The sequence below is a fragment of the Antechinus flavipes genome, chromosome 2 (genome assembly GCF_016432865.1).
Source record: "Antechinus flavipes isolate AdamAnt ecotype Samford, QLD, Australia chromosome 2, AdamAnt_v2, whole genome shotgun sequence".
Classification (NCBI taxonomy): Eukaryota; Metazoa; Chordata; class Mammalia; order Dasyuromorphia; family Dasyuridae; genus Antechinus; species Antechinus flavipes.
In genome coordinates, this window is record NC_067399.1 from 36037675 (window position 1) to 36049727 (window position 12053).

At 44.2% G+C, this 12053-nt stretch overlaps 1 pseudogene; it reads left to right on the forward strand.

Moving 5' to 3' along the window:
• The first annotated feature begins 3673 nt into the window (after positions 1-3673).
• On the forward strand, positions 3674-4773 carry LOC127546349 (immunoglobulin kappa variable 3-11-like; annotated as a pseudogene).
• The last annotated feature ends 7280 nt before the right edge of the window (positions 4774-12053 follow it).

Sequence of the window (12053 nt, forward strand, 5' to 3'; positions counted from 1 at the left end):
GAGCCTGAGCCTGTGGCCAGAGCTGAGCGTGCTCCCTCCTTTTGGAGAGCGGTAAAACCCACCAGGATTCTGGGCTCTGGCAGCAGAATTTAGGTATAAATGACAAGACATATTAAACACAAAACCCTACATTCTATTTCCTTAGCTATGGATTCAAAGGCCACGATAGAAAACCTGCCCTCGGGGAAGTTCACATTTATTTGGGGAAAAGGCAGCGGGTGTTTGTAGGATAATTCTTAGAGAGGAAGAAGACACAGATGGGGAGGAGTGAGGGGGAGGAGCAGAGGCCTCAGCAGTGGGAGGAGCCTGAGCTGAGCTTCAGAGGAGGCAGCCTGGAGGGTGGGGAGGAGGGCCTGCCTGGGGCTCGGAGGGAGTCCCCTGGTAAAGACCTGGCGGTCAGGGATGGCTGGCTGTGTGCAGGGGAGGGAGCAGGCTGGCTTTGCTGGAGCAGAGAGGCCCCGGAGCTGGGGAACATGTCCTGAGCTCGGGGGGCACTGAGGGAGCCGCCTTGTGGAGAAGAATCAGGGTCGGGGGAGGATTGTGTGATTTATCCCAGACACAAAAATAAATCTGGGGGATGTTTGTGCAAGAGGGTGATGGGATCAGAATTAGTGAATATCCCTCTGGGACCCGAGTGGAAGAGGGAAGGCAGATCTGGTCCCTTAGGAAAATAAAGGGGTTTTGGTGCTTTTGTTCTTTTTATCAAGAAATAAATGATGTGGGTTCTGTCAGACACTGGGGAGAGGGTGAGATTCTGTACTTTCTTCAAGTCCTTCTGATTCTGAAATTTCTTTGTTTCCTATGATTAGAGAGGTTCAGTCACGTGATCACAATCACCCAGCTACAAAGCAGCAGAACTGCCCCTTAGCCAGGCCGGCCCCGAGGCTGACAGTCTTTCCCAACTCTCCTGGTGGGCTCAGGCCCGGTTCCCAAAAAGAGGCTCAGGGAGTCTCCCTCCTCCCTCATCTCCCTTTTGGAAGGAGAATACTTGGGGTTTTCCCCCTGATTAATAAGGCAAAACCCGGACAAAGGGACTGAGAAGGAATTTGTTTTAACTTTTTCAAGGTAGGAACAAGCGGAGGGGCTGAAGAGCAGCGATGGGGTCAGGGTGAGTTCCGCTTTTCTAGGTAACTTGTAGATCATTCAAAAAGTTCCATCCCAACAGAGGAGGGTGAGACCTGGCCCCTCAGTCCCTCCCAAGGGAGTAAGAAAGTGACTGATGTGCAGGTCGGCATCTGTGATGAAGATCAGGGAATACAAGAAGATGCCCGGCGTCTCCTTCTTTCCCAGCCTCCCCCACACTGATGGATAAGAAGGGCTGGGAATCGGGGTCTCTGAGTCAGGGGAACATTCAGTCTCTCTCTGTGCCCGTTTCCTCTCCCAGCAGAGGCAGACAGAGGCACAGATGGCACAGAAGGTACAGAGAGAGGACACGGGTGGGAAACAGGGAGAGCAGCACATGCAATGACACATACATACATGTAACCCATACACACGTGTCCATGTACACACACATATAACTACATGAGGCCCCGGGGAGAGCAGGCAGAGGTGACCTGAGAATCAAGAAACCCGGGTCAGGCCTGATTTTGGCCCAACGAGGTCCGAGCTCCTGATTTCCTGTTTGACCCCCGAGTGTGAAGAAAACTTCTCGGGAAAATCAGCCTGAGAGAAGCTGCCACGTTGCATGGGCGGGGATTGTCCCTGGGAGCTCCTCTTACCTGATCTCATCGGGAGAAATCAGGGTCTGCTTTAACCCCTTTATGATGTGTCCTGGAGGATGCAAAGAAGGGAGCCTGAGCCAGGATTCAGGAAACCCGAGTTCAAATTCTGACTCAGAATCTAATAGATGTGCAATCCTGACCCTGTGACTTTACCTCTGACTGCCTCAGTCTCTCTTCTGTGTGAATGGGGATAATGCTCCCATCAGTTCTATCCCTAATAGCACCGACCTCCCAGTGCAATTACAATGATCCAATGGGACCTTGGAGCCGTTCAGTGCCTGATAGTGACATCCCCCTTCCCTCCTCCCCCTTCTCACCAGCTTTATTATCTATGACAATCTCCCTTAGAATGAGAGCCCCGGGGGGGGGGGGGGGGGGGGGGGTTGATGGCTTCTGCTTCTCGTTTGCATCCCTGGGACAAGCATTCAGCTTCACACTTACCTTAGTCATCATTTCTCACGGATCCACTTGCTTTGGATTGACTGAGAGAGGAGAGACTGGGCCTGGAGGATCAGACAGGGGCTCTCCCAGCCCAGGAGAGGAGAGATTATCGGCCGGCAGGGAGCGTCTCCTTGTCTCTGAGCCGGGAATCCCCTCCTCCGAAGCCCCGGATGTGGCCAGAGATTCACCCAGGTCCAGGTGTTATGCCACAGTTCTCTTTAACTGTCCTGATTCAGTTTCCTTGTACAAGTTTCCCTTGTCCCAATCTCCCTAATTACTCCCCTAAGCTGTAAATCTCCCTCTGGTCCATGAAGGCTGAGGACCAATTAGTCTAAGGTTATAAATTGTTTGCCCAAGCAAGATAAACAAGAGAGTAGACCTCCTGATTATCTTCTGTCCTTGAGAAATTTACAACATCCTTAAAATATTCCAAGATAGTTCACTAACATCTTTATCTCTGGGTATTCAGACATCCCGTCTCTGGGTTCCTCTTTGATTCACAGCCTTTTCCAGCTGGGCTTTCCCTCTTCTTTGTCTCCAAAAGGTATATAAAGGTTAGAGATTCTCCATTCATTGCTGGAGAATGGCGGCTGGCTGTGGATGCTGGACGCTGGATTCTTTGAGATGACAGTCTCCTCCAGACCTGGGACCAACATGGATTCCTTGGTCCCAGTATATCTTTATCTCTGTCTGACTGGATAATTTGAGAGGAGAGGTCCTGTCAATCAATCTTACTCTCCATTAATAAAATATTAAAAACTCTCTAATCTCTCTCCTGCCTCAGTTTCTCTGGCATTACACAGGTTTCCAGAAAGAGTCACAGGCAGGGAAGGGGATGGATTCTAGTGAGGGTCCTCACCCCCCGGGCACGTCTGGAAAAGGGGGAAAAGGGGGACAGGAGGAGACATCGTCTTGTTCCACAATGTGCAGGATCACAGGGGTGTCACCTAGTGACTGAGAAAACCCCCTCCCGTGGGAATGAGGCTCTGCCGGGATTTTCCCGGGGTCCCAGGCCAGGATCTGTCCAGTCTGAGCCAGACCCCCTCTGCCCCCTGGAGTGCTCCCCTTCTCCAGCAGAGGGTGGCAGTGGGGCAGGTCCAGGAGCAGCATCAGGGAGGCACCTCCCAGGTCTCCAGGCTGGGAACTCGGGCCCTCTCTGCCTCCTCCCCAGGGCTGGGAGCTCCCTCAGGGTTAAGAGGAATCTAGTCCTGGGGGAGAGAGAGAAACTGCCATCAACTTACCCAAGATCATCGTCATCCCTGCATCATACACTAGACGTGACCTTGTCCTTGGTCCTGAGTCTCCCCCTGGGGACAGAGCAAAGGGGGCCCCTTCCCCAGAGCCAGGCTCAGCCAGGGGGACTTCCTGGGGCTGCCGGGGTCCCTGAGGGGAGGCTCCTCCCACACCTGGGGCTCTTTTGCATCTGGAGCCCCAAGGGAGCCGCAGGGAGCCCTGCCCAGGACATAAAAGCTTCCTCCCTCCTTCCTGCCCCTCAGGGCTCTGGCTGCTCTCTGCACAGTCTCTGAAGGCCAGGATGAGCTCCCCATGGCAGCTGCTCTGGCTCCTGGTGCTCTGGGCTCAGGGTAAGGCCCAGGAGGGCAGGGAAGGGGTGGGAAGATCCCAGGTTTTCAGGGATGTAAAAGTGACGGCTCCTTGATACAATGGGGGCACACGCTGTGGCACAAGACGGGCAGATGGGGGCTGGGAAACATGACCAAATCCCTGATTGTAAACCTTGTGCGGTCTGTGGAAAAGGTGGTTTCTGTCTCACGTTGTCGCCCAATACAATGACTTGTCGGTCATTTGGGATTTCTGGGGTCTCTGAAATATTGTCTCCTTCATGTTCTTTATATTGGACCTTCCCACATTTCTGTCTTCCTCTAATTCTGTTGCTTCCCCAGATTCCCGAGGAGCCATTGTGCTGACCCAGTCTCCAGCCTCCTTGTCTGGATCTCCAGGAGAGACAGTCACCATCAGCTGCAAGGCCAGTGAGAGTGTATATAGTTACTTGCACTGGTACCAGCAGAAACCTGGCCAAGCCCCAGGCTCCTCATCTATGGTGCTACCAATCTGGCATCCGGGGTCCCTGCCCGGTTCAGTGGCAGTGGGTCTGGGACAGATTTCAGACTCACCATCAGCAGCCTGGAGCCTGAGGACGCTGCACATTATTACTGTCAGCAGGGTAGGAGCTCCCCTCTCCCACGGTGCTTCAGGCCCGAACAAAAACCTCCCCAGTGCGTCCAGGGGACTCAGCTCAGAGCAGCAGGTGCCTCCTCGGGGTCCCCAGGGCAGAGCATCCCCTGCTCTCTGGGCAGGCTCTCACCTCCCAGGGCTTCCCCTTTCTGTTTCCCCGGGTCCCTCCTTTCTAACTTGTGATCACAAGCCCTGTCTGCACAGTCAAAGCAGAGGGGAGGCAGCACAGCCCCTGGGAAACCAAGAGAAAGTCCCTACAGGGAAATGCTGACGTTTCAGGTCCCCTTGATATCTTTGCCCCAATGTAATGAGTTTCTTTCTCTGCTTGGGAGCCCATGTTCCCGTTGAACAGGTTTTGCCCCCATTCTCTGTAGCAATGGCAGGTATATCTTGCTTGTTCTTCAGCCACGTCTGAGTCTCTGTGACCCTACTGAGAATTTTCTTGTCACAGACACTGGTGCTTTGCCATTTCCTCCTCCAGCTTATTCCAGACAAACAAATGGAGGCAAACAGGATCGAGTGACTTGTTCAGTCACATGCCTAGTAAGTGTCCAAGGTTAGACTTAAAGTCAGAAACACGAGTTTTGGGGATTCCAGGCCCAGCGCTCCATCCTCTCACTGCTCCGTGGGGCTGCCATGATAGAGAACAGATTGCTTTTTCTTCCAGCCCAGGACACACTGGTCTCCCAGTCTGCGCTCCTGCTGCCCTGGGCCTGGACAAGACACAAAGGGAGGGCCCCAATATCATCCATTTTCCCCCAGTAGTTATTTCATCATCCCTTGCATCTGGAGGACCAGCCCCTCATTGACTCTCTTAGGCTCATGTGTGGGGGTTGGAGTGTATTTCCCATCAGGCCTTGGGGGAGTTCCCAGGAGAGCAGGGGGCAGGGCCGGACTCCCTTGATGCCATCTCTGCTGGGGTCTCTGCTTAGATTCTCTGCCCCAAGGGATCTGCTCATTGTATGAAGGCCCAAGGCTCTGTCCATTGCCTTTAGGACCAAGAGCCCACAGAGGGTTTCACTGCTACTTGAGGCTTTCTGGTCAGCCTTCCTCACTGGAAACAAGAGGACATTGGCTCAGCTCTGAGACTCAGATCACTGATGGCTTCAGTCCTCACAATGTTCCCAGATTCTGTCCTTTAGCCTCATTATCCCTATCCCAGGCGTGAGCTTGCAAGAAACATAAATAACAGGGTGGAGCCAAGATGGCGGAGCAGGCACACACGACTCTCTAAGCTCCTCTCATCCCCCTCATAACCAACTATTTAATTCAGCCTCAAAAATAGCTCTTCCCTGCTTAAATTCATGAATATCACAAGCACTACGACTTACCAGCAGATGTCAATCTGGAAGATCAATAGGAAAGGTTTGGCCTGAGGGGCCAGGAAGAGACTAGCGCAGGCAGCAAGACACTATTGTCCTGACCAGACCAGCCACTTCTCTGTGGCTAGAGAAGTTATAGGGTCCACTCTGCTACAGGCTAACTGCTCTGCCTTGATTACAAAGCAGTAAACTGGCAGAGAAGTTAAAGCCTAAAACAGAGGGTCCTCTAAAAAACGCAAGAACCTAACGAGATCTGGCTGTAACCCCTCAAACCCGGAAGTGACTCAGGCAGACTTTACCACAGCCCTGTGGCCACATCCGGCAGTTCGGGGCTTTTGCGGGGGCAGTTACTAATCTGCACGGCAGGGGGTGGGGGCACAGCCTGGGCAGCCTATAATCGGCACAGTGCGGGGCTCGCCTGGGGCAATAGAACTTCCCCAGGCAGAGACACCTCTTCTCCTTGCAGAGCCATTCACTGCTCAGCTGCTAATACCCACAGCCCCAGGGCAGGATTTGGCTTGGGGTAGTGAAACTCTCACTGCTCAGAATCTAGCCCCAGGGCAGTCTTTATCTCACACAAGGAGGGTTCTTTGCCTGGCACTTCCCCAACTCAGCCCTGCAGGCCTCAGTTACTTTCAGGTGGGGAACTCTTTCCAGAGCATTCCAGTACCTTGCTGCTATTTGTAGCCGGCTGGCAGGACAGCTACCCGTCCATACACCTTTCACTGCTCTGCAGAGGAACCTGGTAACCTCCTGGCTCTGAAGGCAGACCTTACAGGCTTTAACAAAATGAGTAAAAGAATCAAAAGAACGATTGATAGTTTCTATACAGAAAGAGAACAGCTTTTCAACCCTGAAGAGACTAATAGCAGACAGTTTCTAGACAATTGTTGGTCCCCAATACAAAAGGTTCTCCTAGAAGAGACTATTAAAAACCTTAAAAGAGAACTAGAAGAGAAATGGGGAAAGGAAAGAGAAGCTATGCAAGAGAGTACAGAAAAGGCACATAACTCACTAAAAGAAAAAATTTGATAAAGTGGAAAAAGAAAACAACTTCCTGAAATGTGAATTGGAAAAGGTAAAAAACTCCCAAGAAGTGCAGGGAGACGGAATTTGCGAATTGGAAAAAGAAAATAACTCACTAAAAAAAAAAAAAATTAATGAAATGGAAAAAAATTCCATAGAGCAAAACAACTCAATTGAACATATAAAAAAAAGAAGTAAAAAAAGCTAATGAAGAAAATAACTCACTAAAAATCAGATAGAAATGACTGATTCATTGAGACATCAAGAATCAGTCAAGCAAAACCAAAAAAATTAAAGATTGGGAAAAAATGTCAAATATTTACTTTGAAAAACAACAGACCTGGAAAATAGATCTAGGAGAGATAACCTGAGGATCATTGGACTACCAGAAAATTATGATTGAAAAAAAAGAGCCTAGATACTATTTTACAGGAAATCATCAAAGAGAACTGCCCAGAAGCAATAGAACCGGGAGGGAAAATAGGCGTTGAAAGAATTCATTGAACACCTTCTGAAAAACACCCTAAAATAAAGACTTAGAGGATTATTGTGGCCAAACTTCAGAATTCTCAGACTAAAGAAAAAATCTTACAAGCAGCCAGAAAAAAAACAGTTCAAATACCGAGATGCCACAATAAGGGTCACACAAGATCTGGCTGCCTCAACATTAAAGGATCGAAGGGCCTGGAATCTGATATTCCAAAGGCAAAAGAACTAGGAATGCAGCCAAGAATAAACTACTCAGCTAAGCTGAGTATTTTTTTTCCATGGAAGAAGATGGACATTTAATGAAACAGAGGAATTCCATTTGTTTCTAAGGAAAAAACCAGACTTAAACAAAAAATTTGATCTCTAACAACAGGATTCAAGAGAAGTAGAAAAAGATAAAAGAAACTCTTGAGAACTCTATTTCTGTTGTGGAAATACATAAAAACCATATGTGTAATTTGATTTTACCGATATAATATAAAAAAGGAAGTAGAAATGGAAAGGGGATAGTATCAGAAAAAGGGAAAAGGGGAGATAAAAAGAGGGAAACTATATGCGATGATGAGGCAAAGGAAACCTATCATATCTGAGGGAACTTAGAAAGGGGGAGGAACATTGTGCGAATCCTACTTTCATCAGAGTTGCCTCAAGAGGAAATAATTGACATATTTATTTTACAGAGATTCGTCTTTCACTTCATTCAAAAGTGGGAGAGGAAAAGGGAAAAGGAAAAAGAGTAATAAGGGAAGGGTACAAGAAAGGGGAAGGGATTCAAAGGGAGGAAGGAGGGATACTAAAGAGGGAGAGCTGCGTAATGCAAGTGGGACCAATAAGTATAATACTAGGGAAGAAGGGAAGGAGAGCAAGAAAAAGAAATGTATAATTTGGGGATATTAGGATGGCAGGAAATACAGAATTAGTAATTTTAACCGTAAATGTGAATGGGATGAACTCTCCCATAAAGAGGAGACGCATAGCAGACTGGATCAAATGTCAGAACCCTACAATGTGTTATTTACAGGAAACACATTTAAAACAGGGAGATACATACAGAGTAAAGATAAAAGGCTGGAGCAGAATCTATTATGCTTCAGGCAAAGTCAAAAAAGCAGGGGTAGCCATCCTTATCTCAGATCAAGCAAAAGCAAAAATTGATCTAATTAAAAGAGATAAGGAAGGAAACTATATCTTGCTAAAGGGTACTATAGACAATGAAGCAATATCAGTATTAAACATATATGCACCAAGTGGTATAGCATCTAACTTCCTAAAGGAGAAGTTAAGAGAGTTGCGAGAAGAAATAGACAGCAAAACTATAATAATGGGAGATCTTAATCTTGCACTCTCAGATTTGGATAAATCAAATCACAAAACAAATAAGAAAGAAATTAAAGAGGTAAATAGAATATTAGAAAAATTAGGTATGATAGATCTCTGGAGAAAACTGAATGGTGACAGAAAGGAATATATTTTCTTCTCAGCAGTTCATGGAACCTACACAAAAATTGACCATATATTAGGACATAAAGACCTCAAACTTAAATGCAGGAAGGCAGAAATAGTAAATGCTTTCTTTTCAAATCACAATGCAATAAAACCTACATTCAACAAAAAGTTAGGTGTAAATAGATCAAAAAGTAATTGGAAACTAAATAATCTCATCTTAAAGAATGATTGGGTGAAACAGCAAATTATAGACACAATTAATAATTTCACTCAAGATAATGACAACGGTGAGACATCATACCAAAATTTATGGGATGCCGCCAAAGTGGTAATAAGGGGAAATTTCATATCCTTTGAGGCTTACTTGAATAAAATAGAAAAAGAGAAGATCAATGAATTGGGCCTGCAAAATAAAAAGTTAGAAAAAGACCAAATTAAAAACCCCCAATCAATTACTAAACTTGAAAATCTAAAATTAAAAGGAGAAATTAATAATATAGAAAGCAAAAAAACTATTGAACTAATAAATAAAACTAAGAGTTGGTTTTATGAAAAAACCAATAAAATTAATAAACCTTTGGTAAATCTGATTAGAAAAAGGAGAGAGGGAAATCAAATTAGTAGTCTTAAAAATGAAAAGGGAGAACTTTCCACCAATGAAGAAGAAATTAAAGAAATAATAAGGTGTTACTTTGCTCAACTTTATGCCAATAAATTTGATAACCTAAGTGAAATGGATGACTACCTTCCAAAATATAGGCTTCCCAGATTATCAGAGGAGGAAGTAAATTACTTAAATAGTCCCATTTCAGAAAAAGAAATAGAAGAAGCCATTAATCAACTCCCTTAATAAACTATTTGAAAAAATAGGGAATGAAGGAGTCCTACCAAATTCCTTTATGACACAGACATGGTACTGATGCCTAAACCAGGTAGGTTGAAAACAGAGAAAGAAAATTATAGACCAATCTCTCTCATGAATATTGATGCTAAAATCTTAAATAAGATATTAGCAAAAAGACTACAGAAAATCACCCCCAGGATAATACACCACGATCAAGTAGGATTTATACCAGGAATGCAGGGCTGGTTCAATATTAGGAAAACTATCAGTATAATTGGCCACATTAATAATCAAATTAACAAAAACCTTATGATCATCTCAATAGATGCAGAAAAAGCATTTGATAAAATCCAACATCCATTCCTATTAAAAACTCTTGAGAATATAGGAATAAATGGATTTTTCCGTAAAATAATCAGGAGCATCTATTTAAAACCAGCAGTAAGCATCATATTTAATGGGCTCAAACGGCAACCATTCCCAATAAGATCAGGAATGAAACAAGATTGCCCACTATCACCGTTACTATTTAATATTGTATTAGAAATGCTAGCTTTGGCAATAAGAGTTGAGAAAGAGATTAAAGGAATAAGAATAGGCAATGAGGAAACCAAATTATCATTCTTTGCTGATGATATGATGTTACACTTAGAGAACTCCAGAGATGCTACTAAAAAGTTATTAGAAACAATCCACACCTTTAGCAAAATTGCAGGATACAAAATAAACCCACATAAGTCATCAGCATTCTTATACATCACTAACAAAACCCAACAGTTAGAGTGACAAAGAGAAATGCCATTTAAAGTAACTACTGATTATATAAAATATTTAACGATCTATCTGCCAAGGGAAAATCAGAAACTTTATGAGCAAAACTACAAAATAGTTTCCACACAAATTAAGTCTGATCTAACCAACAGGAAAAATATTAAATGCTCTTGGATTGGGCAAGCAAATATAATAAAAATGACCATACTACCTAAACTAATCTATTTATTTAGCTCTATACCAATCAGATTCCCAAAAAACTATTTTGATGACCTAGAAAAAATAACAACAAAGTTCATATGGAAAAACAAAAGGTCAAGAATTTCAAGGGAATTAATGAAAAAAAAAATCAAATGAAGGTGGCCTAGCTGTACCAGATCTAAAATTATATTATAAAGTAGCAGTTACTAAAATCATCTAGTATTGGCTAAGAAATAGACTAGTTGATCAATGGATTAGGTTAGGTTCAAAGGACAAAACAGCCAATAACTTTAATAATATAGTGTTTGACAAACCCAAAGACCCCTGTTTTGGGGATAAGAATTCAGTACTTGACAAAAATTGCTGGGAAAATTGGAAATTAGTATGGCAGAAACTAGGCACTGACCCACACTTAACACTGTACACCAAGATAAGGTCAAAATGGGTTCATGACCTAGGCATAAAGACTAAGATTATAAATAAATTGGAAGAGCATAGGATAGTTTACCTCCCAGACCTGTGGAAGAGGGAGGAATTTATGACCAAAAAAGAACTAGAGATCACTATTGACCACAAAATAGAAAATTTTGATTATATCAAATTGAAAAGTTTTTGTACAAACAAAATAAATGCAGACAAGATTAGAAGGGAAAAAATAAACTGGGAAAACATTTTTATAGTCAAAAGTTCTGATAAAAGGCCTCATTTCCAAAATATATAGACTTTAATTTATAAGAAATCAAGCCATTCTCCAACTGATAAATGGTCAAAGTGTATGAACAGACCCTTCTCAGACGAAGAAATTGAAACTATTTATAGCCATATGAAAATAAGCTCCAAATCACTATTGATCAGAGAAATGCAAATTCAGACAACTCTGAGATACCACTATACACCTGTCAGATTGGCTAGAGTGACAGGGAAAGATAATGTGGAATGTTGGAGGGGATGTGGGAAAACAGGGACACTGATACTTTGTTGATGGAATTGTGAACACATCCAGCCATTCTGGGGAGCAATTTGGAACTATGCTCAAAAAGTTATCAAACTGTACATACCCTTTGATCCAGCAGTGTTTCTACTGGGCTTATAACCCCAAAGAGATACTAAAGAAGGGAAAGGGACCTGTATGTGCCAAAATGTTTGTGGCAGCCCTGTTTGTAGTGGCTAGAAGCTGGAAAATGAAAGGATGCTCATCAATTGGAGAATGGCTGGGTAAATTGTGGTGTATGAACGTTGTGGTATATGAACGTTATGGTATATTATTGTTCTGTAAGGAATGACCAGCGGGATGAATACAGAGAGGACTGGTGAGACTTACATGAATTGATGCTGAGTGAAATGAGCAGAACCAGGATATCATTATATACCTCAACAGCAATACTGTATGAGGATGTATTCTGATGGAAGTAGATCTCTTCAATAAAGAGAGCTAATTCAGTTTCAATTGATCAAGGATGGACAGAAGCAGCTACACCCAAAGAAAGAACACTGGAAAATGAATATAAACTGCTTGCATTTTTGTTTTTCTTCCGGGTTATTTTTACCTTCTGAATCCAATACTCCCTGTGCAACAAGAGAACTGTTTGGTTTTGC